General features: G+C 41.1%; 1 protein-coding gene across 6 annotated transcripts in view; it reads right to left on the bottom strand.

Annotated features, from left to right (window-relative positions):
- The window catches only part of RBMS1 (RNA binding motif single stranded interacting protein 1), a 381,888-nt gene that overhangs the window by 116,635 nt on the left and 250,982 nt on the right, over positions 1–14,271 (bottom strand). The window lies entirely within an intron of this gene.

The raw sequence follows: 14,271 nt of genomic DNA, 5'->3' as shown, positions 1-14,271 counted from the left end.
GTAGCAAGCAAAGCATCTTCATGAATATATCTGTAACAAAACAATAACAAGACTGCACATAAAAAATATTCTGCCATTGTCTGTTGACAGAGCTGTCAACCTTCACATCATTTACTAACTTTTCATGGTCTATAATGTGGCTGAACACCTACTAATTTAGTCAGCAGTCTTGTCTGCTTAAAAGATCTGGAGCAGAGCTGGTTCAAGGGTACTAGACACCTCAGGCACTTCAGCTTCTGCGCTCCCCCACACGATTAACTTTCAGACTCCTAGGTTCCCTGCTGAGATTCTAATAAACCGAACAATCATCATCGTCCTAACAGCACCCTTTGCAACATATAATTGGGCATCATCATTTTTAATATTAAACTTGGTCTCCTAGATATGTACGCGACATGCACCAGGCAGAGCTTAACAAGGTTCTAGGTTTCCTATCTCATGACAAACCATAGCATTATATTGCTTTCTCATCTTCTGATCACCCATCCACCTCTCCCTGTTCCTCCTTGTCACTTCTCCCCCCCCCCCACCCCTCTTTCCAGACTGTCACTGGGCTGTGTTTTTTGCATTATATATTTTTTTGATTTTATCTTTTGCTCATAACCAACTTGAAGGTGACTCTGCTGTTAAAAATATATTGTTAATCCAATAAAAATGGTATCACCTTATTTTCCTTTCTTTTGTTTTTTTTTTAATGTCTCTTTATTACCTAGAAAAATACATAAGGCCAATTCCCAAAATACATTTACACTATTGAAAAACTGCTCATCCTCCGTCCAAGTCAAATTAAGCATTGCTGGTTCTCCGAGTGGCTGTCGAAACATTATTGTTTTGCCTCGACTGCCGCCGATTCCCACCACCAGAATCTGCCATCTGGGCGAATGCCTAGTTTGTCCAGTACTTGAATCTCCTCTGGTCTTCAGTTACCACATTTGAGGGAAGGGAGGAAGAAGAGACCACTTTGAAAGTGGCCATCAAATATGAAGAGGCTGAGAATCTCATAGAAACCACGACAGGTTTTTTTTTTCCTATTTGTGGCCAATAAAGTTGAGGCACCTTCTAACATGAACACTGCCACATTGATTGAGGCTTACAAGTAGGAGGGCCTTTGGTCCCAAGCTTTAGAAGAATTCACTCAGTGAAAGTGGTGGCAATATCACAGAATGAATGCGTCGGTACAGATGGTATTCGTAAAGTGGTCCATATCTATTATCCCAAGAGGTTTTTAACTCACTGAAGTAGAGTTCTGTACAAATAGTGGATAATGGAGTGGCGGAGTGGCCTAGTGGTTAGAGCACCGGTCTTGCAATCCAGAAGTGGCTGGTTCAAATCCCACTGCTGCTCCTTGTGATCTTGGGCAAGTCACTTAACCCTCCATTGCCTTAGGTACAAACTTAGATTGTGAGCCCTCCATGGACAGAGAAATATCCAGTGTACCTGAATGTAACTCACCTTGAGCTACTACTGAAAAAGGTGTGAGCAAAATCTAAATAAATAAATAAAATAAATAAATGGTATGAACAAGTGACTGTGGACTGGATATGAACATGATCTGGATTTATGCTCATATTTCAATTTCTCTCCAGGTATTTCTGTCCTAGTTTCTTGTGCTTTAAACACTGCTAGAGAAATGCTTGGATGGAGGAAGAAGGAACAGCAAGAGAGATCATGAGAAAGATTAATGGCAGTGTTATCCCTGCCACAGACACATCATATGCTAATCTAATAAGTGGCACTGTACCCTCCGTAATCCAGTTGGGCATGCGACTTAACAGAATTCTTCCTTCTGAAAGTATTCAGATCACAAACATGGGTATTTCAGAAGACATTAAGAACAACTAAAATGATAGCGGGGATGGGACGACTTCACTGTGAAGAAAGACTAAGGAGGCTAGGGCTTTTCAACTTGGAGAAGAGACGGCTGAGGGAAGACATGATAGAGGTATATAAAATAATGAGTGGAGAAAACCTTTCTTCACTCAACACATAATTAAACTCTGGAATTCGTTGCCGGAGAATGTGGTGAAGGCGGTTAGCTTGGCAGAGTTTAAAAAGGGGTTAGACGGTTTCCTAAAGGACAAGTCCATAAACCACTACTAAATGGACTTCAGGGAAAATCCACAATTCCAGGAATAACATGTATAGAATGTTTGTACGTTTGGGAAGCTTGCCAGGTGCCCTTGGCCTGGATTGGCCGCTGTCGTGGACAGGATGCTGGGCTTGATGGACTCTTGGTCTTTTCCCAGTGTGGCATTACTTATGTACTTATAACTAAAGAGTGTAGTTACTAGCATGTGCTACATCTAACTCATGCTGTTTTGCCGCAGGTCCCATTTTCTGCAATGAGACCTAGTTACTAATAACTGGGGCTCACCGTAACTTAAAATTGACAGGGTGCATAAATGTTACCGTACCTGCTAATACAGAACCATTTAGCAAACTGTAGCAGTAAAGGTTTATATCCTACGTAGGGTTACCAAATGTCCGGTTTTACCCAGACATGTCCTCTTTTTGAGGTCACCACGGGACATCTGGGTGGGTTTTTCCAGCTTGCCCGTTTGTCTGAGGTTGCGGGCAAGCGGGCGGGCTTGGCTAGGTGGATCTCAAAGTGTCCTCCCCTCCCTTATCATGTCTTGGTGGTCTAGTGGCCATTTTGGGGAAGGAAAGGACCACACTCTTTCCTGCCCGGCGATGGTGCTCCCGGTCACTGCGCTGCTTCAAAATGGTTGCCGTGACTTCAAGAGGTGGCCTCACGGTGGCTACTGCTGTCCTCTTTTTTGTCAAGGCAAATATAGTAACCCTAATTCTCAGTAGCTAACAGTTTTGAATTACATATATCATGACCTGATATAGTTCCACAAGCTGCATCTATATGTGTTCAAGTATACAAACTAACAACAGCACCCATCCAAGACAGAGAGACAGAAAGATAGAAAATACTGAGCTGTGGATAGATCTTGATAAAGCATGCAATAAATACAGTGCAGAACCATACCCAACTTTCCCTATGCAACAAAATAAAACAAAAACAACAACAACAACAACAAAAAAAACAGAAGTGATGTTTAGGATACAATAACTTTTACACATACCCCTCATATTTTGTGAAATATTAAATTCAGTCATTCTAGTTCACTGTGCTGGAGGGGATGTAGATTACAGGGCTTAAATTTGTAAATGTGGTGGGAATGTGAGAAGTTTAACCATGAAACATATGTTATATGCTACATGGATAGTGGGGAACAGATCAGATTCCAAGAAATAGTGGGAAGACTGTGGTTCAATGAACACACATACCAATCTTGCAAAGTGACTTCCCTGGAATATAAAACACTAGTAAGAAATGCCCGTTTCTGGCAAAAATGAAACGGGCGCTAGCAGGGTAATCCCCCCCCCCTCCGTCCTCCCTCCCTCCCTAGTTGCAGACACCCCCTCCGTGCCTCCGTTCCGAGTTGCACACCTCTCCTCTTCGTCCCTTCGTCCCTCAGTGACGTGGTTGCGAGGGCCGCCCCGCCCTCAACGTCATCGCGTTTTGACGCGAGGGCCGCCCCGCCCTCAACATCATCGCGTTTTGACGCGAGGGCGGAGCTACAGTGACTGGAGCCTGCAGGCCAAACCGGATATCTCGGGCTCCTCAAGTTTCCGGCTTGAGGCTTCAAAGTGCCTTTTATATATATAGATATAGATGTCCAACATCACAATTCAAAGCATAACAAAGTTTGGAAAATGACTGGACTGATGAAGAGGTAAAGTTTATAAAATGACCCTATTTACACTTATTTGACAACTGTACTACATTTATTCACTCTGTATGCAAATTCTATGTATTGCTGAGGATAAGATAGAGCAGGGAGAATAAATTTGAAAGGTAAAAAATGTTTTACATGCAGAAATAAACTTTCATAAAATAAACCTCCTAATTTGCAGTACACTTGTGTGCATATTGCTTGTGTGCACAGGAATTGACCTGGGCTGAGCAAAGGTGTTCTTAAGGCGGGGCTAGAGAGGTGTTAGCATTATGTGTATTTTGAAAAATGCATGCTTGTGTGTGTAAATGAACTTGGGAAGCTTGTGCATACTAAAGAGCAGGTGTGCACATATTTGAATAAACTCCATGGGGTAATTTCAAAGAAGTAGTACAGGCCTACTTTCATTTTGAAAATTTAGATAGCCAAATGGGGTAAAATATTGTGTGACCTTTTTGCAAAGCTATAAAATTATCTCCCTCATGTGAACCTGTGCATGGAAAAAAGAAAAATTCTAACCTTCCGTCCCCCATCCGCAAAAACAATTTTTAAGATAGTCTTGTTTTAGAAGCATGATTTTTCCACAGCTGTTAAGTAAACATGGTTTTAACATACAAACAAAAATAAGCACCCACAAGTATTCAGACCAACTGACGCCAGAAAACACAAACACCATTAGCAATAATTACACCCAATCAGCTTCAGCACAAAGTATTTAAGGTCAATCTATTCCAGCAGAAAAGTGAACAAAAGGTACCAGCTTAGGACAGACCCAAATGAAGTTACCAGATCAGCATTAAGAGACAATACTATGGGCTCCTTTTACCAAGCTGCGTTAAAAAGGGCCCTGCGTTAGCGTCGGGAGCTGTTTTTGCTGTGCGTTGAGGCCTTTACCGCAGCAGGTGAAAAAGGCTGAAAATAGCCATGGGTATGTGGTAAGATTGCTTTTACTGCGTGGCCATGCGAGGTGGAGCACTTACCACCACCCATCAAGCTGGCGATAAGTGCTCCCGCGCTAACCTGGCGGTAAAAAAATATGGGCCGATTTTCCCCCACTAAAAAATACGGGCCAATTTTTACTAGCATGGGAAATGGCTCGCACCTGCGTTGGGCAGGCGGTAGCTCCAGATTAGCACACAGTAAGACCTGCGTTGTGCTTACCACCGCTTTGTAAAAGGGCCTCTAATATCTTTACATGAATATGCAATACCAGTTCATTGTTGCACACCTCAAACCACAGTGCTTCCTTTCTTACTATACACAACAAATCTTCCTTAAAAGTCCATCTTTTTGCAAATGCTTTTCAATAGAAACTTGGGTTCTCACTTATCACGTTCATGGTTTAATCATTCCTACTTAAAGAAGAACTTCTCGTTTAAGATAAGGCCATAAGACTTGGCATACCGGGTCAGACCATCAAGCCTAGTATCATGCTTCCAACAACGGCCAATCCAGGTCACAAGTACCTGGCAGAATTCCAAAAAGTAGCTGGATTGCACCTTGAGTATTGTGTTCAATTCTGGTCGCCGCATCTGAAGAAAGATATAGCAGAATTGGAAAACGTGCAGCGAAGGGCGACTAAAACGATAGTGGGGATGTGACGACTTCCCCATGAAGAAAGACTAAGGAGGCTAGGGCGTTTCAGCTTGGAGAAGAGACGGCTGAGGGGAGACATGATAGAGGTATATAAAATAATGAGTGGAGTGGAACGGGTGGATGTGAAGCATCCGTTCACGCTTTCCAAAAATACTAGGACTAGGGGGCATGCGATGAAACTACAGTGTAGTAAATTTAAAACAAATCGGAGAAAATGTTTCTTCACCCAATGCATAATTAAACTCTGGAATTCGTTGCCGGAGAGGAAGGCGGTTAACTTAGCAGAGTTTAAAAAGGGGTTAGACGGTTTCCTAAAGGACAAGTCCATAAACCACCACTAAATGGACTTGGGAAAAATCCACAATTCCAGGAATAACATGCATAGAATGTTTGTACATTTGGGAAGCTTGCCAGGTGCCCTTGGCCTGGATTGGCCGCTGTCGTGGACAGGATGCTGGGCTCGATGGACCCTTGGTCTTTTCCCAGTGTGGCATTACTTATGTACTTATGTACCTTAATAAGAAGTTATAAACTTTTCAACCCAACTGACTAGTTATATAGAGAAAGGACCATCTTTTATATATTATAGCTTATGCCCTATAACACTGAGGACTGACAGGTCTATAACTTGGGTGCCTATATTTAGTCGCTCACATATACAAGTGTACATGCCAATATGCCACCTAAGAGCTATTCTATAGCTATGCACATATCCCTGATAGTGCGTAGTTTGCAGGTGGAATACACGAATGGTATCTGGGTGAAGCATGAGCACATTTACTATAAGTTACAAATGTATCTCTGGAACACAGGTGTAACACCCGTCAGCTCTATGGCTGGTATATATGTTCAAGCCTAAGCACATAGGGATATATATACCTGGTAACGCTAGCATTCCCTAAAGCAGAGAGAGGGCCTCCAATCCAGTCCTCAAGGTCCACAACCCAGCCTGCTGGTCAGGATTTCCACAATGAATATGCATGAGAGCCGTCTACATGCAACAGAAGAAGCAAATGCAAATAGATCTCAAAAGAACGTAAGTGTTGCCATACTAGACAGACTGACGGTCCATCAAGCCCAGCATCCTGTTTCTAACAGTGGACAATCCAGGTTAAAACAGAGCTGCTAAGTTACCCATTCCAGGAGGGAGACCTTTTGGCCAGTCCTGATTTTAAACTTACATCCCAAAGCAGTGTAGTAATTGTAGTCCATGATTTTAGCCATTGAAATCAGTGCTGCAGGTCCCATAATGCACCAGGATGAAGTTTGCAGAAATCCAGGACCGGCCAAAAAGTCTCCCTCCTGGAATGGGTAACTTGGCAGCTCGGTTAAAAGTACCAGGAAAGATCCCAAAACAGTAAAATAGATTTTATGCTGCTTATCCTAGAAATAAGCTGTGGATTTTCCCCAAGTCCATCTTAATAATGGCTTATGGATTTTTCTTTTAGGAAGTTATCCAAACCTTTTTTTAGACCCTGCTAAGCTAACTGCTTTTACCACATTCTCTGGCAATGAATTCCAGAGTTTAATTACACAGTGAGTTAAGGAATATTTTCTCAGATTTTTTTTTAAATTTACTACTTAATAGCTTCATTGCATGCCCCATAGTCCTAGTATTTTTGGAAAGAGTACACAAGCGATTCACATCCAACCATTCCATTCCACTCATTATTTTATAGACCTCTTATCATATCTCCCCCTCAGCCATCTCTTCTCCAAGCTGAAGAGCCTTAGCTGTTTTAGCCTTTCCTCATAGGGAAGTTGTCCCATTCTCCTTACCATTTTGGTCGCCTTTCTCTGTACCTTTTCTAATTCCGCTATATCTTTTTTGAGATGCATGCGGTCACACCATGGAGTGATACAAGGAATTAACATTCTCATTTTTGCTTTCCATTCCATTCCTAATAATACCTAACATTCTATTTGCTTTCTTAGTGGCTGCAGCACACTGAGAGGATGGTTTCAAAGTATCATCAACAATGACAACTAGATCCTTTTCCTGGTCGGTGACTCTTAATGTGGAACCTTGCATCATCTAGCTATAGTTAGGTTTCCTCTTTCCCAAATGTATCACTTTGCACTTGCTCACATTAAACGTCATCTGCCATCTGGATGCCCAGTCTCCCAAGGACCTCTTGCAATTCTTCACAATCCTCTTGCGATTTAACAACTTTGAATAACTTTGTGTTGTCAGCAAATTTAATTACCTCACTAGATATTCCCCATCTCTAAATAATCTTTAAATATGTTAAAAAGCAGCGTTCTCAGCATAAACCCTGTGGAACCTCACTATCTACCCTTCTCCATTGAGAATACTGACCTTTTAACCCTACTGTTTGTTTTCTATCTTGTAACCAGTTTTTAATCCATAATAGGACATTACCTCCTATCCCATGACTTTCTAATTCCCTCAGGAGTTTTTCACGAAGTACTTTGTCAAATGCCTTTTGAAAATCAAGATACACATCATCAACCGACTCACCGTTATCCACAAGATTGTTCACCCCTTGAAAGAAATGTAGTAGATTGGTGAAGCAAGATGTCCCTTCACTAAATCCTCGTTGTTTTTGTCTCACTAATCTATGCTTATGTATATGCTTTGTAATTTTGTTCTTTATAATAGTCTCTACCATTTTGCCCGGCATCAAAGACAGGCTCACCGGTCTATAATTCCTGGAGCAGCTCTGGAACCCTTTTAAAAAACTGGTGTTACATTGGCTACCCTCCAATCATGTTTGATTATCAAGACAAATTACGTATTAGTAACAATAGTTCTGCAAGTTCATTTTTCAAGTACTCTGGGATGTATACCATCCGGTCCAGGTGATTTGCTACTCTTCAATTTGTCTAATTGCCCCATTACATCTTCCAGGTTTACAGAGATTTGATTCAGTTTCTGACTCATCAGCATTGAATGCCATTTCTGGCATATTCATTGTGGAAAACCTGAAAACCTGGCTGGATTGTGGACCTCAAGGACCCATGTTCTAAAGAAAAGTAGGCACCTACTTTCCTTTATAGGCATTTATGCCCTAAGATTCTACAGAAAAAGCCTCTGCGTTAACGGTTGGGGGTGTTTCTGGCATTTTATTGAGCCGTTGCTACCATTCACTGACTGCACTACACAATTAGATGTCACCTCCTGAGATGACTTTCATCGCTCTGTGTTACCTGCTGAATTGACTATAAAGCATAGTCCCAACTCATTACGTTCACCCTTTCATATTAGCTGGTTAACATGGGAACCACTGTGCATCACTTGTTAAGACTCTTCATTAACTGTTAGCATGGGCTTGTGCTGTAACCGTGCAGCAATTATCATATTAAACAGTGAACACAGCTTAGTAAACAGGCTCCTACATATAATCAATTGTAGCCAGTGTTCCCTCTAAGCTGTGCACGTGTGAATGCGTAAGCAGGTCAAAAATGGAGCGCACATGCGTAGCAACTGCATGCACAAACTTTTTGCTGGCTTTCTTTATTGTGAACATACGGAATACCGCACACTTCAAATCGAGGCTGGAAACGTGCACTAACCCTTCAATTATATATATATATATATATATATATATATATATATATATATATATATATAGTGTCTAGATTTGAGTGTCCAAATTGGGGCACGCTGCCGAGATGCATGCAACTTATTTGGCTAACATTGCTAGTATACCATGCCATACACTGTATTGTTCTCGAATATTTTTACTGCTGTAATTGCCTATTACTCATGTTTGATTCTTACTGTACACCGCCTTGAGTGAACACCTTCAAAAAGGCGGTAAATAAATCCCAATAAACAAGCTGCTAACAACCAATTATTGATGTTAACTGGCATCAATTAGGTTTTGCTCATGCATTTGGCTGCGTGCTATTCTATAACTCTGGGTCCCTACATCCCATAGCATACAACCCAAAAGGAGGGCATGACCTTGGAGGGACATGAGCAGGTAAAGCAAAGGTACCCTCACCCCAGCTGCAAGAGGGACAGACTGGTTCCCTCAAAGGGAATGGGCAGAAAAGCAGGAGCTGAACTCACTCTTCCTTAATCAGCTAACAAGCACCATGGAGAGTGCAAGTCCCACCACGGAGAAGCCCCCCCCCTTTTTTTAGGAGACAAATCTGTGAGGAGGGGTGGGCCAGTGGAAACAGCCAGGGAAAGGAGAATGGGGGAGCGACCTGGGGTGACCAGATATACCCCCCAAAGCTGGTGCTGCTCAGCCAGAATACCCCCAGCTTGACTGGACCAGCAAAGCCAGAACAGAAGCAGAAGCCAGAAGCCTGTGGAACACATCCGTCCACCTGCTGGAGATTGAGAATACTAGATAGCCAGGGAGCATTACGCCCTAATAGGCACAGTGCAATTCAGAGCTCTCTATTTCCACCTGCTGGAAGACGGACACAATCCACAGGTCTCTGGATTCATCAGCTGCAGACGCTAAGGAAAATGTTTTTCATGTGCAAATGGGACAGCAAAATTTAGAGAGAACACTGGTTGTAGCGGTAGTGGTACAGTAGTACTGTTATGCTCTCATTGAAGGATATGCAATGTAATGATGGCAAATGTATTCAGTTTTACGGTTGTTTCACTTCATTCTTTGAATGCATGCCAGGTGATGCACTGATCCTTTTATTCACTCTCTCTTTCTTCATATCCCCAGTGAAAAATATACTTAAAATCTCTGCTGGAATGTTCAACACATAGGAAACAAGGCAAACATAAAAACTTGGCATAAAGTGAAATCTCTAACAGATACTGCACTGTTTGAGAGAAAAAAAAATAAAAGAAAGCATTATTACCACACAAATAGCTTTAAGACTTTAAAAATAAAAACCCTTCTGCCATCAGATTGGTTCCAAAATGGTTTTTCTTATCTTATTCTTTACGAAATGGCCTATGATTGGTTTAGGACTTAATCTCTCAAAAGGCAGAGCCATTTTGCACTATGACCTTGGTAAAGAGCCTTGGATTTTGGACGTTAAGCCAACAGACAAACACATGGGCTGAAAACATACTGTGTCCACCACAAATCAAAGGTAATTTTGGTGAGCTATCAGAACGTAAGGTTAATCATCCTGGACATGCAGAGAACACAGAAATTCCTTTCCTGATAACCTACACAATGGAAACCAGAGACTCCAAGTTGAAAAAGCTTTGCCTTAAAAGCCCAGAGAATCTGCTTAGGTCTAAGACAGACTGAAAGCCCCGACTGTCTGAAAATTATAAAACAGTTGTTATATATGTTCTTGCACTTCTCAGTCTGTAAGACCCTCCTCATCACATGTATAATTACCACAGAGGTGGTTCTGTAACATAGCACCTCCATTTTAATAACACACACAAGTGTCCTCATTGGATACTAGTGTAAACCGCATCAGAGTGCTGAAACATTCACAACAGGTCTATGGCTTGTGTAAATGATGATGCCTAAATGTGACAGTTAATCTACACAAGTAGTATTCTGTAAATTGCCCGTGTAAACGTCTACTTTGCCTATGGCCTGCCCTTGATCCTCCCTTGTGAACACCCCTCTAACAGTTATGTGCTGTGCCATCTGAACACATAATGAACACGGATAAGGTGCAATGCTGCCATTAATGAGGGAAACTGTACACTTACCTGTGTGAATTTATAGAATATTCTATAGAAATCAAACAAAATAAACATATAGAATATTCTATAAATCTATGTGCGCAAATAGCATGAAAATTTAAGTGACCTGTTATGGAATGAGGGGGCCAGAATCTAGAGACTTCTGCTTTGAGTATTTATTTTTGCCAGGAATCCTGAGATGGGTCCTGCCTCTGCTGGTAAGGAATCTACACTTGTGAGTATTGGCTTGCTCAGAAATTGGGTAGAAAAGAGACTGTAAAATTAACTTGATAACTTCTAATATAAGAAAAGCCATACTGGGGAACAAATGGCCCATCTAGCCCAGTATCCTGCTTCCAATAGTGGCCAATCCAGGTCACAAATACCTGGCAGAATCACAAATAGTACAAGATTCCATGCTACTAATCCCAGGGATAATGGTGGCTTTTCCCACTTCTATCTCAATGGCATGCTATGGACCTTTCCTCCAGGAACTTATCCAAACCTTTTTGAAATCCAGATATGCTAACCGATGTAAGCATATCCTCAAAAGCAATAAGTTCCACAGCTTAACTATTCATTGAGTGAAAAAATATTTCCTCCTATTTGTTTTAGAATTAGTACCATGTAAACTCATTGAATGTCTCCTAGTCTTTGTACTTTCTGAAAGTTAAAAACAAATAAATAAATCGATTCACTTTTACTTGTTCTATACTCAGATTTTTGTAGTCCTCTATCACATATCCCCTACCCCTTCAACCATCTCTTTTCCAAGCTAAAGAGCCCTAACCTCTTTAGCTTTTCCTCATAGGAATCCCATTCCCTTTCTCATTTTGGTCACTCATCTTTGAACCTTTTCTAATTCTACTATATCTTTTTTGAGATATGGTGACAAGAATTGCATGCAATACTCAATGTTAGGTTGCACCATGGAGCGATACAGAGGCATTAAAATATTCTTCATCCTATTTTCCATCCCTTTCCTAATCATTCCTAGCATCCTGTTTACTTTTTTGGCCACCACTACACACTGGGCGGAAGATTTCAATGTAGTGTCTACGATGACACCTAGATCTTTTTCTCTGTGTTTTAAAAGTAGAACATTTCTAGTTCGCAAATTTCAGATTGGAGAGAAGAGAGCAAACCAGAATAAGGAAGTATTCTAGACTGTAGATTTATTATGGCAACAACATGTGAGGGGTTCAAATAAATGCCCAACTTGACCAAGTTTCACCCTATCTAGGGCTGTCTCAGGTGGCAAAAGTAACAACTCGATAATGTTCCTGCAAGCACCAACTTGGTAGTAACTTTCTCTCATCCTCAGCTTCTACTTCTGTTGTTACTATAAAAAAAAAACCTCCAATTACGAATACTTCCTTGTTGAGGTAGGATGAGAGTAGTACTGGCCTTGGAGTCTGAGCCTAGTGAGGAAGGAGTTGGGGGGGAGGGGAGGCAGGTTTTGGAGAACTGATGGCAGCTGCATAAGACAAGAGTATTGGTGGTAGACAGAACTCTTAGTAGGCCTACCCCACAGTAACACTATCAGGTCATGCTGGCTGCCATTTAAGACCTCTGGTGTGGTGGCACACAGTCACAGGTATGTGCATGTCCAAAGGGGAACATCCTTATGGTGCTCCTTCAATGGTGCCCAGAAGGGGCCTGGAAGTTCAGATGCTATAGGGAAAAGGAAATCAAGTCTAAAATGCTTGGGGCTGCAATGACCACTGCTGTACAAGGCCCAATGAAATGACATCTACAAGTGCTGGCACAGGGCCAAGCAGACTCAGTAACCGTGCTAATTATGGAATCCTTCCAGACATCTGGGACTTACCCGAGTTCAGACACTAGAATCCTGCTGGTTCCGCTATCAGTTAGAGGGTAATCCTCAGAGAAAATATTAAATTGTTTCTTTTGAGTGTTCCAATTAGCATATTCCAGTATCTGCTCCATTATTTATGTTACAGATCTAGGGAGTTTTGCAACTTTTCATATAAACTCTTCAGCATTCTCTATCATTCAACATCCCATTTTTGTTAAATTTCTGTCTTTTAGATGCTCAACGAGGCAATATGCACGTGTGGAATTTGCAGTTCTGGTTTTAGGTAGACATTTAGGGCTAGATTCTCTAAATGATGCTCAAAAATCAGTGCTCAATGCAATTCTTTAATGGGTACTCAAAGATGAGCACCTATTACAGAATAGCACTGCATGCTGATTTTGGCGCCCAAATTTGGATGCCAGTATGTATGTCTGTTGAAACCAGGTGTAATTCCTGGCACCAATTTGGGCACACATCCTGGTATTCTATAACACTGCATGCAAATTTTAGGAATGCCCCTGCCCTGCCCATTTTGGGTTGCGTGATATAGGATTCAGGCGCACATTGTAATAGAACTAACTGCACATAGCAAGATGAGCTTGCAAATCCAAATTGGTGCCAATTAGCACCCAATTATTGACACTAATTGGCCTGTTAGTCAATTTAGTTGGCCACACAGCTTTGATTGGAGTGCAATTTTGAGTGCTATATTCAGAATCTAGGAGATAATATATAACCTTTTTTTTGGCATCTTTTTCATAATAATTTTTTGACAGTGAATGTTGAATTTTTTATTACATGTCCTCATTTTAATTTGTTGCTTATTAGTTTCATTTTCAGTTGGAGTTATCATTTTAAAAGTTGACGCTACAGTGCCATATGCCCCTTCTCAATATTATGTGCAGGTTTGTGAGAGTGCTTATTTATAGGTTTCACTGAGGTTTGCAAAAAGCTTTTTATGTGGAGATATATTCAGTATCATTATACAACTTTTATGTAGCTGTTGGATTCTTCTCTATATACATTGTATTCATGTTCTTACTAATGCTATTGTTGCTTCTTATTTCTTGAGGTGGTTTTTATATACTTTTCAGCCAATATAATAGTGTGATAATATTTGCACATCTCTAACAATATATCTAATGTTGGATCTTTGTTTTTCTAGAACACACTACTTTTCCATGTTGCTTGTGGCAGGACCCTTCTTGAGCCCTAGCATGCATGTTTGTTAAATTTTCATTTCACTTCCCCCTGAGGAAGCTTATGGTGAAACATAAATTTGTGTTGGGATATGGAAACACGGACAATTGCACTTTTAAATGACTGGGTTCACAAACATTGAGGAAGACATATGTATTGTCGCTACATATAGTGACACAATAAATCATATCAGCTTGTCTGGCACCCAGATAAGTACAATCCTTGCTGGTTTTGAGCTACATTAAATAGATTTCATCTAAAAAAAATGTACTCATCATTGTGTGGTGCTGTGCTGCTTCAGTCAATTGCCTTCTCAA

This window comes from Microcaecilia unicolor, chromosome 7 (assembly GCF_901765095.1).
Source record: "Microcaecilia unicolor chromosome 7, aMicUni1.1, whole genome shotgun sequence".
Lineage (NCBI taxonomy): Eukaryota > Metazoa > Chordata > Amphibia > Gymnophiona > Siphonopidae > Microcaecilia > Microcaecilia unicolor.
The sequence above is the reverse complement of the archived record's forward strand: the minus strand, read 5'-3'. Positions and strand labels throughout refer to the sequence as shown.